This window comes from Coenobita brevimanus, chromosome 101 (assembly GCF_032717465.1).
Source record: "Coenobita brevimanus isolate Jiangsu-jjx chromosome 101, ASM3271746v2, whole genome shotgun sequence".
NCBI classification, from domain to species: Eukaryota; Metazoa; Arthropoda; class Malacostraca; order Decapoda; family Coenobitidae; genus Coenobita; species Coenobita brevimanus.
Window position 1 is genome coordinate 55,982,637 of NC_137054.1, and position 14,566 is coordinate 55,997,202.

The 14,566-nt window shown below is 39.6% G+C and overlaps 1 protein-coding gene across 1 annotated transcript in view; it reads right to left on the minus strand.

The window, feature by feature from the left end:
* Positions 1 to 14,566, minus strand: part of rsh (Rap GTPase activating protein radish) — a 126,722-nt gene that overhangs the window by 43,791 nt on the left and 68,365 nt on the right. The gene's annotated exons all lie outside the window — the stretch shown is intronic.

Here is a 14,566-nt window from a genome sequence, read left to right on the forward strand (position 1 = left end):
CGTGTGTGTTGTTTTGTCTGTTTGTGTGCAGGTTAACACAATAACTCAGCTTTTGTGCGATTTTAACTGAAGTTGGTGGAAAGGTTGAGGGACAAACAGTGAGATTCTTTCTTTTTTTTTCTTTTTTTTTTTTAAGCAACTGGTCAGAGTTCATGGTCACAGGGATAGGTTAAACTTTGACCGAGCAAAATCATCTAAATCAGTTTTTATCAATTTTAACCAAAGCTAGAGGAAGGGTAGAGAGTTGGGCAAGAATGAAGGCGTCAGTGATGAGAGCAGTCAGTCCCGGTCAAAGTTTGGCTCGTGTGAGAGCTTGTCAACGAAAACTCAGTTTATATCAGATTTTAAACAGACATGATGGAAGTATTAAGAGTCAGCCGAGGAGTACATCTATTATTTTGTTTTAACAATACGGCAAAGTCAAGGTCACAGAGCAAGGTCAAGTTAAAATAGTTCTGATTTAGATTTAGATGAAACATTAAGGAGGAGTTGGATATAAGAGAAGAAGAAACGGATCTGACTTTGAGAAGTCAGTCAAAAGTCAGGGGTACAGGAAAATGTCAAAGGTCAGCTCAAGATTAACCCAAACAGTTTTCATCTGATTTGAACCAAACTTGTTGAAAGGATTAAGACTCAGGCAACAACTAGGGGAGGGAATTCTGAAAACAATCAAAGCCAAGGTCACACAGCAATGTTAAAGTTCGACCCCTGTGTGTTCTTACCTTGTTCTTACCTAACTGTATCTTTACAGGAATGAGTCAAGCTCGTACTGTCCCGTGTATTAAACCGTATTTATCATACATATCCTTAAATTTATGAATAGTTTTGGCACACACTATTTCATTCGGTAGTACATTCCACTGATCAATTGCTTTATTTGGGAAACTGAATTTTCTTACGTCTTTATCACCTCTCTTTTTATGTAGTTTTTTGCAGTGTCCTCTTGCTGATGCATCCCCATAGGTTAAGTAATCATTTATGTCTATTTTCTCTTTCCCTGATATGCATTTATATAGCATAATCATGTCTCCTCTTTTCCTTCTCTCCTGTAGTGTTGGTTGATTCAGTTTTTCTAGTCTTTCTCCATAGCTTAGATCCCTTAAGTTTGGTACCAATCTTGTAGCGGCCCTTTGTACTTTTTCAATCTTATCTATGTGTTTTTTTATATGAGGATTCCAGACTACTGATGCATATTCCAGGGTTGGTCTGATGAATGATGTTATTATCTTACTCAGCATTTCCTCATTTATATATGTGAATACTATTCTCATATTAGTAAGCACTGTATGCATGTTACGTACGTTCACATTAATGTTGTTGGCCGGAGATACTCTGTTATTTATAATCACTCCTAGGTCCTTCTCCCTTTCTGATATGTACAGAGTTGATCTCTCTAGCTTATAATCCCAATCTGGTCTTTTCTCACTTTTTTCAAACTTAATTACACGACACTTGTCTATATTAAATTCCATTTGCCATTTATTGCTCCATTCATGAAGTTTATTTAATTCTTCTTGTAGCTTTCAGCAAGAATCTGTTAGTACTTTTCCTTTGTATTTTTGCATCATCCGCAAACATATTTAGATAGCTTCCATTTCCAGTGTTACTGTCAACGTCATTTTTATATCCTAAAAACATAATTGGTGCCAGCACTGAGCCCTGTGGAACTCCACTAGTCACTTCCCTCCACGATGAGTAATTTCCCCTTAGTACTGTTCTCATTTCCCTTTTTCTGAGACAAGCCTGCATCCAACAGTACAGGTTGCCTTGGTTCCCTCCTTGATGGTAGTTTCCATAAAAGTCTTTGGTGCGGTACTCTGTCAAATGCTTTCTCGAAATCTAAACAGATACTGTCCACCCATCCTTCTCTTTTCTGCAGTATTTCTGCAGCTGTATCATAGTAGCTTAAAAGATTAGTAGCACATGATTTTCCCTTCCTAAAACCGAACTGCCTCTCTGTTATCATACTGTGTTCTTCTGGATGTTTTACCCAAACTTTTCTTATCAGCTTTTCTAGTCTCTTACAACACTGGTCAGTGATATTGGTCGGTAGTTGAGTGGATTCTGTCTATTCCCTTTCTTGAATAGGGGAACAATATTTGCTTTCTTCCAAATATCAGGTAGCTTAACTTGACCCAAGGATTCCTTGAATATTAAATATAATGGTCTGCTTAACTCTTCTGCACATTCATGTAGCACCCAACCTGAAATTTCGTCAGGACCATTTGCTTTTCCTTTGCCTAATTTACTTAATACTTCCTGTACTTCTTTTTCTGATATTAGTATATTTGGTAATATGTGAGGGCATGCATATTCCATATCATCTCAATCAAAATTATTTTCTTTTGTAAAAACTGATTGGAAGTTTTTATCTAGTGCTTCAGAAATATCTTTCTCGTGAGTATAGATGATCCCCTCCCCCGTAATGGACTGTATTTTATCTTTAACTTTGGTTTTGTTTCGGATGTAGCTGTAAAATAGCTTAGGCTGATCACTGTTTTTATTTATAAGGTCTACCTTAAACTGTCTCTGAGCCTCCCTTCTTTTCTTTGTATAATCATTTCTTGCCTGTTTATAGTTGTTATATGCCCTCTCACTATTGTGTCTTCTGTATCTACTCCACAGCAGTCTATTTTTTCTTCTGATTTTTTACATCTTGTATTAAACAATTTCTTTATTTTCATTTGTATTTCTTTGTGCTCAGCGATGTAATTTTTGACTCCTCTTTCATAAAAATCACAGATTTTTCTATACATAATTTTAAAATCTTGTCCTCTACGCTCCTTTTCCCAATCTATTTCTAAGAACTACTTCTTCAGGTCATGATAGATGCCCTTCTTTGTAATTTAGGCCCTTTTTGTAACTCTCATTACTGGTAACTACATCATATGCAATCCTGAAGTTGCAGTTTAATACTGCATGGTCGCTATTGCCGAATGGAGAGTGATACATTTTATTGTCATTATCATTTTCTTGCCTATTAAATATAAGATCTAGTACTGATGGATCGTCAAGTCCTCTTTTTCTGGTGTTTTCCTTTACATGTTGCGATAGGAAAAACTCCTGCACAAGGTCCAGGAACTCTGGGTCCAAACAGCTTTCATGGTTTCTTACATCTAGAGTATTCCAACTTATATTTGTACTGAAATCTCCAGTTAATATAATTCTTTCATATTTCTCTTCCATTCTATGTGGTAATGTTCTTAAACTCTGAATTGTACTTTCTGCCAGGTCATCATAATCGCCTCTTTCCCCAGTGTTTGTTTTGCGTGGAATGTATAAATCTGCCACAATCAATTTCCATTCACATGTGTTAATCTCCAAACCAATCAGTTCTACTTGTGAGGGTATATCTATTTTAATTTCTTTGACTTGTAGCTTTTTCTCTGTTGAGATTAAAATTCCTCCTCCTTTCTTAAATTTCTGTCTCTGTTCCATATATTGCATTCCTCTGAGTTTAGGAAATCTTTTTTTTTTTTTTTTAACATGTCCAACTCTGGTCAAAGGCTTCAGGGCCTATTCCTTGGGAGCAGTGACCCCTCCCAAGGCCCAGTAGTCCTCCTACACCTCCACATGTCACCATTTCGGCGCTAACACCCACTATCCATATTGATATCTACCTGTCTCTCTATCAACTGCCAGACGCCTTAATCCCGTAAGGGGTGGCCACAAACAAATCGCCTCCATTTCGTTCTGTCCCCCGCCATTTCACTGCCCTGCTCCTATACCTCATACCAATTAATCTGGCCAGCCATGTATGGCAACACTGTTCCTGCCGAGATTCTGATTGGCTGGAGATGTTTTTTCGATTTCGTTGTTGCTTAAACCGATACTCTCTTTATTATCAGATATGATACCGAGTTTATCGAAAATACAATCGTGAAAAGCAATAAGAAATCAGTTTTATACTTAACAACAATGAAATTTGCATAGGAAGATAGAAATTTGAGTCAACAAAGTATTATTACAGTCCAAGTCAAGGTCAGCATTCGAACAATTCCTTTAAATCTCCGACACTCGATAATATAACAGAATATTAAGGAAACCTGCTTAATCTAAACGTTCGTGTAACATCTAAATTTTAAGATCAGTCAGTACTGTGAGAATAGAGGATATATAATGAAATAGTTTTCCTTTAGCCTACTTTGATTTTCGCAATTTTTTCAAACCTCCCTTCCCGCACAACTCGTCTTTTCATTAGAATTTTTAATTATTCAGAGTTGTGGCACGATTTAAGGGTGCGGACTGATCTTAAAATTTAAATGTGTGTTATACCAACGCTTAGATTAAGCAGGTTTCCTTAATTTTCTGTTATATTATCGAGTGTCGGAGATTTAAAGGAATTGTTCGAATGCTGACCTTGACTTGGACTGTTATAATACTTTGTTGACTCATATTTCTATCTTCCTACGAAAATTTCATTGTTGATAAGTATATAACAGATTTCTTATTGCTTTTGACGATTGTATTGTCGACAAACTCAGTATCACATCTGATAATAAAAAGAGTATCAGTTTCAGCAACAACGAAATCGAACAAACAACTCCAGCCAATCAGAATCTCGGCCGGAACAGTGTTGCCATACATGCCTGGCCAGATTAATTGGTATGAGGTATAGCTCACACCTCCCTCTCATATACACCTCTCTGCTCCATCCCTCCATCTCATCCTTGGCCACCCCCTCCCTCTCCCCTCCTCCACCTCACTCACATACACTCTCCCCGTCAGTCTCTCATTCTCCATCCTCTCCACATGTCCAAACCACCTCAGTGTGTTTCTCCTAACGCTTCCTATCATATCCACATTCACATCACAATGATCCTTCACTTCCTCATTTGTCAGTCTGTCTCTCCATGTGACTCCACATGCTCCTCTCAAATAACTCATTTCCACTGCTCTCACTCTTGACTTCTGTCCTCCAACAAGGTCCAAGCTTCACTTCAGTACATTAGAGTTGGTATCACAATACTGTCATGTAGTAACTTTTTCACTTCCATGCTCACTTCCCTCTTCTTATCACTGCTTTCAACGAACCAGCAACCTTTCTTCCTTGTTGTACTCTTTTAAGCACTTCACCCTTCAAACCTCCATCCTTACTCATCACACTACCCAAGTACTTAAACGCACTCACATTTTCCATTTCCTCCTCATCCAACCTCGCTGTACATTCACTGACTTCACTTCTCTCGAAGACCATAATTTTACTCTTCCCTACATTCACCCTTAGATTCTGTTTCTTACTCTCACAGACTCATCCACCAAGCCTTGCAACTCCCCTTCGTCTTCACTCAACAACACAGTATCATCTGGAAACAACAGTACAGGGAGTTTCCAAACACTGCCCCCTCTTACTAGGGCAACTCCAGCATCCACCTCCCTACCTTGTATCTCTTTTATAACCCCATCCATATACAGACTGAACAACCATGGAGACATGACACATCCCTATTTCAATCCAACCTACAAACAGAAAAATTCACCCAGTTCACTATCGACACGCACTGCAGCCTTAGCACCCTCATACATACTCTTCACAGCCTTCAGCAACTTCTCATCTACTCCATATATTCTTAACACTTTCCACAATCCTTGTCTATCCACCCTGTCATATGCTTCCTCCTGATCCATGAAGGCCGTGTACAACTTCTTTCCCTTCTCTAGAAACTTTTCCACTAAAGATCTAAGAATGAATATCTGATCTACACAACCCCTTCCCTTCCTAAAGCCTCCCTGTTCTTTTCCAACTAATTCCTCTGTTATTTCCCTAACTCTGTCAGTAAGAATCCTACTGTATACTTTTCCTATTATACTAAGAAGACAGATGCCCCTATGATTACCACACACTTCTTTTTTCCCTTCCCCTTTGTACAAGGGAATAATTATACTTGACTTCCAATCCTCCGGGACTTTACCTTCCTCCCAGGCCAATCTGCACAATTTCCACATCCATTCTACTACTATCTCTCCCCCATGCTTCAGCATTTCACCACACACTCCATCAATTCCCGGGGCTTTCCTCATTTTGACTTTCTTCATTGTTTTCACAACTTCCATCCTACTGATTTCTTCCTCTCTTCTCACATCCCTCTGTCTTTCGGCAATTCCCCAGCCACTTATACTTGCATTACTTTCATTCTCTATGTTCAGTAATTCCTTAAAGTGTTCCCTCCATCTGCTCACTTTTTCTCCCTGCTCCACTTGTAATCTACCATTTTTATCTTTCACTTCTCAATTAACTACTTTGGCACCCTGTCTAGCTCTTTTTATCACTTTCCAGAACATTTTCTTACATTCCCTCCACTTTACACTCTATTTCCTTCCAAATTCCTCATCCACTCTCTTCTTACTCTTTCTTCCTAGTCTTTTTCACCTTTCTCTTCCTCTCTACACATAACTCTCTCTTCCGTCTCTAAACTTCTTCCACTCCCCTGTTTCTCATCCACTCACTATATGCTTTCTTCTTTTGTGCCACAGCCTCTCTCACCTCTTCATTCCACCATGCTGTTCCCTGTACCCCCTTTCGTCTTCTCTTCACCCCAGACACCACCTCACATGCTGGCAGATTTCTTCTGTGAATATCTTGTACACATCTTGCTCGTCCCCCATCTGCTCCAGTTCCTATTTACCCAATCGTTCCTCCACTTCTCTCTTATATTCTGCATTCTTTCCATCCTCTTGCAACCTTTCCACCCTCTTTGTATGAATAACTTCCTCCTGTCCTTCCCTTCTTCTATTTCTCCATTTCATTTAGACCTTGATTCTGACCACAACCACGTGGTTGTTAGAATCTGATATCTTTGGGGTTAATTTTGTTTCAGTTACGCAAATAATACGTGGTTTCTTTTCTTTGGTATGGTCATCATCTCTAATAATTTAGACACAATTCCATCTACATTTGAGTACATCAACTTAATTATCTTGTTTTTTGTTACAGCTTGAGTCTACTAATTCCCTGTTGGTTATGTACCACTTTCGTGCCTGCAATCCAATTACTTTGTAAAAAATTTACTCTTCTCTTCCTCTGATCTTCCCTCGTTCTTTGTTTTTACCTCCTCCCTCTTCTCCATTAGTATTCTCAATTCTTCTTGAGCTAGGTATCTTTTTATCCATACTTTTTTAAATTCCTTTTTTCCGTGAGTTTGTTTGCATTTTTTAGTATTTCCTCCACAGTGTTTACACTCTGGATGGTTATTTTCAGGGGTCTCGACTTACTTCTCTCATATTTCCCTAGCTTTCTGTGTTCCTCTATATCTTTATCACAGATGTCCTCTGACACTTCCTTCAATATGTTCATTATATATGCCATCTCCTTTTTGTCTCCTGAAATTTTGTTTTTTTATTTCTTCTTCATCTTTACCAGTGATTACTATAGATTTGTTGATATCTGCTGAATCTTTGACCAATTTTGAGTTGCTTTTGATGATTTCTTTCACTTCTTTTCTAATGCTTGTTTCTAAGTCTTTCCTTACTTTCACCATTTCAGCATCCACAGTTTCCAAATCATCTTTGTAACTTTGCATCACTTCGTTCACCCGGGTTATCTTCTCTACAATATCACTGCTTTGGTTTATCAGAATGCTTGCTTGCGTAATTGTTTCTGTATCATTTCTGAACTCCTCCATAATACTCTTATGGTTGACAACTGCACTTGCCATTTCACTGATCTTCCAAGTGAACCTACTCCAACTTGCAACTTATCTATTGTTGTGTCTTTTTTGTTTAAGTCCGTTACTAATTTTTCATTTTCTTCCTTCTGCATGCGTAATTGCTTTTTAATTCCATTATTTCACTTTGAAAAGTTTTCTCCAGTTTATTCACTTTCTCTACTAGTTTGTTATATGTTTCCATTTCAACCAGTTCTTGATAGAAATCATCATCCTGTTTTCTACCGTTATCCCTTTTCTTAACTCCTTCCATATTCACCTTACTAAAGTAGGTGTTCATCCGGTGGTATTACTTAGAAAAGATTCTATTTACAAGTATCCATTTCCCTGCTACCCACCTGGTGACAGACGACACCCAGTTGATGATGCACTGATCAGTGGATTCTTGCACAGTTGAACTAACTGGATGTAGTCTGTTATCTGAACAATACTTTTGCTTATACTTGTTTTAGTACGTTAGAACACCATTCAGTTTAACTTAGTACACAGCTTGACTCATATAAAGATACTGTTTAGGTGTGGCCAGTTGTGGCCAAGGGTGGCCAGTGTGGAGCGAGGAGACAAACATGTTGTCTCTGGTGTTGCCTGTGTGTGTGTGTGTGTGTGTGTGTGTGTGTGTGTGTGTGTGTGTGTGTGTGTGTGTCAACAAAATAACGTAAACAGTTTTAATCTGATCTGAATCAAACTTGGTGGATGAGTTAAAGATCGCCCAAAAGGTCAACCTACTGTTTTTGAGAACAACAGATCAAAGGTCAAGGTCACATGGCGGGGTCAGCTTGAACAGTCTTTATCCAATGTTGACTAAAATTTCTGGAATGTTTTATGTTAAAATAAATTCGATTTTCAGAAGTCAGTTAAATGTCAAGGTCACTGGGAAAGGTCAAAGGTTAAGGTCACAGAGGAGTCAACTCACTTTTCCTTATTTGAACCCAAGTGGGTGGAAGAGTTAAGAGTTTGGCAAGAACAAAATAATTAAATTTTGCGAGTATTTTGTCGAAGGTTATCAGACATTCATGTTTTCGTCCCACAGACCAGTTGGCGGTAGTGGCTGCCTAACTCTCACACACTGACTGTTACTGAGCCATTCAGTGAACCATACATTTACCCCAACACATGCTTCACGACGAGAAAAGGAATTTTACAGACGTTGGTACTCCTCTTTCAACCCGACAGGTATACACGTGTCAGCTGCATAAGCCAGCCAGGATCCAGAAGAACAAGTCTGGTGTAATTTTGTCGTGTGTGGTGGTTTCTGTTGTGATGATCTCAGGTTTTACAGCCATTTCATTACACTATGTAATCCTTTGCCCGGAAGGTATTAAGGTGAAAGTTAAACTGAACTAAATAATGGATTCTTAGTGCCTGGTATCAAAGACCATATGGCACTCATTCAAAACAAAGACAGACGACTAGAAGCGAAACAGAAACAGGGAAGGAGATGTAGACGTGGTTTTGGAGTAGATGTGGTCTTTGCATGGAAGTGGTCTCGGCGTTGAAGTGGTCTTTGCACTGAAGTGGTAAAGCAAAGACATAAGACTAGCAATGGAGCAGAAACGGTGAAGGAGAAGTAGAAGTGGTTTTGGAGCAGAAGTGTTCTTGGCGTTGAAGTGGTCTTGGTACAGAAGTGATCTTCATGTAGAAGTGGTCCTGGAGTAGAGATGGTCTTGGCAATGATGCGGTTTTGGCACCGAGGTGGCTTGGCGACGTGGCTTCATCGGTCAGTAGGCTGAAAGGCTTGACCCAGGTAGGGAGTAAGGATCGATGTCAATGGAAATTCCCTAAACTGTTCATGCCATGGAACGAAATGTCTAGCCTGGTTGACTGGTTAGAAAATAAAGGTTGGAAGAAACACATATCAAGAAGAGAGGTGGAACAAAAGAGAAGAAGAGGACAGTAAGCAGAGAAAGACTGGAGACGACAAGGCCTCTTTTAGTTACCCCTTACGACAAGCCGGGATACTGGGGAAATATTCTCCCTCCCCCCCTCCAACACAGGTAGTGCAGGTTAAAACTTCAGAATATAAAAAAAACAATTTGCATTGTTTGTCGTTTTTCCCTTCTTGCCAACCTCACTATCCACATACCCTCCAACCTGTCACACCTCCCAGCCATCCTACCTGCCTATCAACCAGTATGTCTGCCAGTATGCCTGCCTACCCTCTTGTGTACTACCACCTACCTCCCTACCTGTCTTCTAGCCTACGTCCTTATTTACCTTGGTGTGTGCCTTTCTACCTACCTCGCTGCCTACGCCCATGACTATTTCGCTGCCTGACTACCTCCTTGCCCATCTATCTCTCTGCCTACCTCCCTCCCTACCTCTCTGTTTCCGTCCTGCTTTTCTATCCTTGTCAGTAGCTGATAGAAGAGTTTGTTAGTTATAACCTTTCCTATAATAAACAGCGACGAAAGGACCAACAAGTCTATTGCTATTTGCTTTGCTCTGCACTGTAGCTCCCTGCTATCGCTTTACTTACCTCCCTATTTACCTCCATGCCTGCATACCTGCATACCTGCATACCTATCTATCTGTCCACCTACTACCTCCCTCTCTACATCCCTGCATATCTATCCTCCTAGATACCTGTTCCCCTACTTATCTCCCTACCAGCCTCCGTATCAACCTCCATCACCTAATGAGCTAGTGGCACATGCGCATACTTAGTTGTCGGCAGTTTGTCACTATCCAGTGGGTTGTATCAAAGCTGCTATGAAAGCACACATTACTGCATTTTGACCGTCCTTTCAAATGACAGTGTTATGCCTAGGCTCCTGTAAACAAACACCTTTTTCCTTATGGCCTAGAACTTTTTTCTCTGGGATGGGGGGGGAGAGGTTCATTGTGGCCTTGAAGTTGACCTGCCTGTGTTGCCACTCCAACAAGAGCTTACCGTCAGCTGGAGGTGATTCATTTGACCCCTAAATCGTCAAAATCGATCCATAACTGCGGCTTATAGCACATAAACAAGCAAATGGACAGACGGAAAATTCTCATCCAGACTCAGTTGGGCAAGGTCGTCAGCGTTATCTTCGGAAATAACACCTTCCATAATCCATCTTTATTCACTTTGTCGTGCGCTTTACCGAGATCCAGACAGCTAATACCGTAAATATCTTCTTAGTTCTTCTCAAATGCTTCTTCGTCGTCTGCCGTATCGCCAATACATGAACCACACACACACACACGCTCAGTGCTTCAGATTCCACCACGTTTACTATTTACCTGAACCAGACATTCTTGATTCTTAACTTGCCTTGTAAATCACAATACATCCATGACAGTCAACATACTCATATTGATTACTATTATTAGAGAAAACTAAAGGTGTATTTTCCTGCTGCATTATTTCAGCTTAATCATTCAGACTTCCTGGCAATATTTCTCTCGAATTATTTCGCTTCTGTCACTTCATTACACTTAATGGAAGTACCTTTACTACACTTGCTGTCATTAGCTTCATTTACTTTTTCAAAATAGTCCACATGTCGGCCACTCATACACCTCTAGCAATACATCCATTTTTTTTCACCGTCAAACTAAATCGTACTAATTACTGCATTACTCTCCTCATTCCCTTTAATCAATTTTTCTAATAACATTTTCATCTGTCCCCTACGACTATTTCATTTCCACAGGTTCTTCTTCTTTCATTCCTTAAAGTCATCCACATACTCCAGCAGTCATCTCCACATTATCACATAACTTACAAAAAATATATATTTTAAAAATGAAATTTGCTGTTATTTTCCATCAAATCTTCATCATCCCTTTGTCTCTCTTTAGTGGTCTTTCTTTTTCTGGTATTCTTTTCATCCATCCACCCTACTTACAGCATCTTGTGCACAAAACAAATGCACATCACATGTATAGGCTACTGGCTATCTTTGGTCCCCCGATTTTCTTCAAAAATCGAATTAGTAACTACGCATATAATGAAGATAAACCAACAAATAGTTATAATAGAAAAGTAAATAAATCAGTCCAATCCTTTCGTATTCCATCAGGAGCCTAGGGACAGGCTACATCGGCCAGACATTAAAGGTATGAATGGCTAGTCGGTCGTTCCTGAGTCCCATTATATGAACAACAAACCCCAATCATCTCATGAATGTTAAGCCTTATGGAGTACATCTGGTCTGGCCGCCCTGACCACCGGATGTTCATTTGGTTATTATATTGGCACCTAACGGAATAAGTTATATCCTGGGTTACAAGACTATTAAGCTTGTCACTCAGTGTAGAATCACTCATATGAAGCATTATAAGTGAGTGAAAGATACTGCGCCTCCTGCAACTAAGACAGGAAAAAAAAAAAAATAACAGGAAGGAACACTCATGAGGGCAACACTAGTATCCACCGACTGTTCTACGGGGCAAACAACTGACTTTGCTTGGACATTGACCTTGGACAGATTACACGCAAAATCGAATTACTTCGTTTTTGAATAACCCATGACCCTTCCATCAGCCTTGGTTCAGGTAACATCAAAACTGCTGGAGCTGACTTTGCCTAATGACCCTGACCTTTGACAATTCCATCTTGACCACTGACTGATTGTCTGCAAAACTGAAATTTTTAATAACCTTGTTTTAACCTAAATCCTTGCACAAACCTTAGGACACATCAGGAAAAAAAACTGAGGTGACTCTGTCATGTGACACTGATCTTTTACCTGTTGTCAAAAACAATAAATCACCTTATCGAAAAGTGAATCGCCTTTGTAGCTCGAGTTTCAGTTAACCCGAGACGTCCCATCGACATATGGGTACGTTGCAACATTTTGCATTTGCCAGTCCCATCGACGTACTGGTATGTTTTGCAATTGCAAGGTCCCTGACGTCCAGGTCTATTGGGTGATCCTCAACTCATCCAACATTTTTCGTACGTATACACGGGACACCTTCCTCTATTCCTCTACAAGATGCCAAGCAGGGACAATGCCTTACACTGCATAACCTCCCCCCTCCCCCCCTCACCATTGTCTCGGCAATTCACCTATTACCAGTGACCTGGCCAATAAAGACATTCATACACCAGATTACAGGTGTCCTCCATTCGATGACAATGTGGAGGACAAAGTTTACATAGCATTAGAGGAAGAAACAGTCAGAAATGATGATCAGGTAATGTGGCAAAAGAAGGTCAGGAAAGGTGATGAGTTAGTGAGTGAAACAATGCTTATAATGCCTATATTACTGTTTGAAAACCAATATACTTTCATACTACATATAAATTCGTACCAAATAAATAAATAAATACCATTTAGGAGTGGTGTGGAATAGTTATCCTCCCATAGAACTCGTTTTCTTTGCAGCCAGCATGATAGAAAACCCTGTAAGGTAAGGAGGTACTCCTACCTGTATCGAGTATTTTAAACCTCAGGTGAGCAACTTCTCTATGAATTTTCGATGTTTCTCACCAAAAGCGAAGGTTTTAGCCAAAAAAAAAATTTTTCCAAAAACAGTCGGGACTGGGGGGTGTCAGAGGAGCGAAAGTGGTCGGGACGTGACGGGTTAAGTTACGGCGCCATTCTCGATAAAAGTCTCGTTGTGCAACCACTTACTCGCTGTGAGCTTTATTAAAATATGTATACATTTTTACCGAGAAGGCGTCGTCCTGACGTCCAGGTCTATTGGGTGATCCTCAACTTATCCAACAAGTTTCATTCAAATTAGATCAAAACAGTTTCCTAATTTGTTCATACGCACACACACGGGTCGAAATTTAACCTTGACTTTTGACTGATTCTTCTCAATATTGAATTCATTTAGTAAGGAAAAAAAAATTCATACACCAGATTACAGGTGTCCTCCATTCATACAAAATCTGTAACAGTTTGACTTGCAATGCAGGAGGTTGAAAATTGGAAAGTAATCTGGGGAAGGGAGTTCCTAAAAGAGGTGGTTGGGGGAAAAATTAATTATGACAGGCAGAAGTTCTTCAATATGGCAGTGTGGCAGTCCAGTCATGAGCACAACCAGATGCCTGTGTAACACGGGTGAAGGCATCGAGAGGGTGGCACAATGGATGCAACATCGTCTGAGCATTTGCCCTAAAAGTATCTGTAAAATAATGCAAGGAAGTCAACATTCCGTCTTACTTGTAGGGGAGGTAGTTCATTTGTAATTGTTGGGTTATTAATTACTTTTATAGCTTTGTTCTGAATTTTGTCAAGTTGTTTTAGTGCAACCTCTCCACATCCACTCTACAAGGGTGAGCAATACGAGTATTCCAGTTGAGAATGCAGATGAACTCTTTTAAATTATAGCTAACTACTTGTTAGTGAAGAAGTTGATGATTCTGTACGATAATCTAAGTTTCTCTGAGGCGATTTTAGCAAGTGATCTAACGTGATAGATCCAACTGAAGGTATTGTTAAGCGAGACACCGAGAATTTCAGTACTTTTAGAGATACGACTACCGGTTGTATTGAAGGTAATATAGGAATCAAGAAATTATTCTATTAGAAAATTGGATATATTTGGTGCCACTAGCATTAAAAGAGACAGTGTTAGTTTGTCTCCATTCAGTGATTTCAGATTTATGGAGATTGCTGTGCTGAGTCGGGAGTTTGAGATGTCAAAATTTGTGAATGGGAGTTTAAGTGTGAAGGAACTGTGAAGTGCTGAGTCATCTGCATATAAGTAGGATTATGGGTGACAGACAAGAGATAATTAATATGAATGAAGAACAGGGTCAGAACCAAGACTGAACCTTGTGGCATTAACTGAATGGAAATTGAAATATACATAATCTACCTTTACTCTTATCTGTCTGTTGCTGAGATATGAGGAATCAGTGGGACAAAAGATGATAGACCGTAGCAAGTGAGTTTGGATACCAGAGAACGGTGCCACACTGTCAAATGCTTTAGAAATACCAAGGGCAACTGACTGATGGA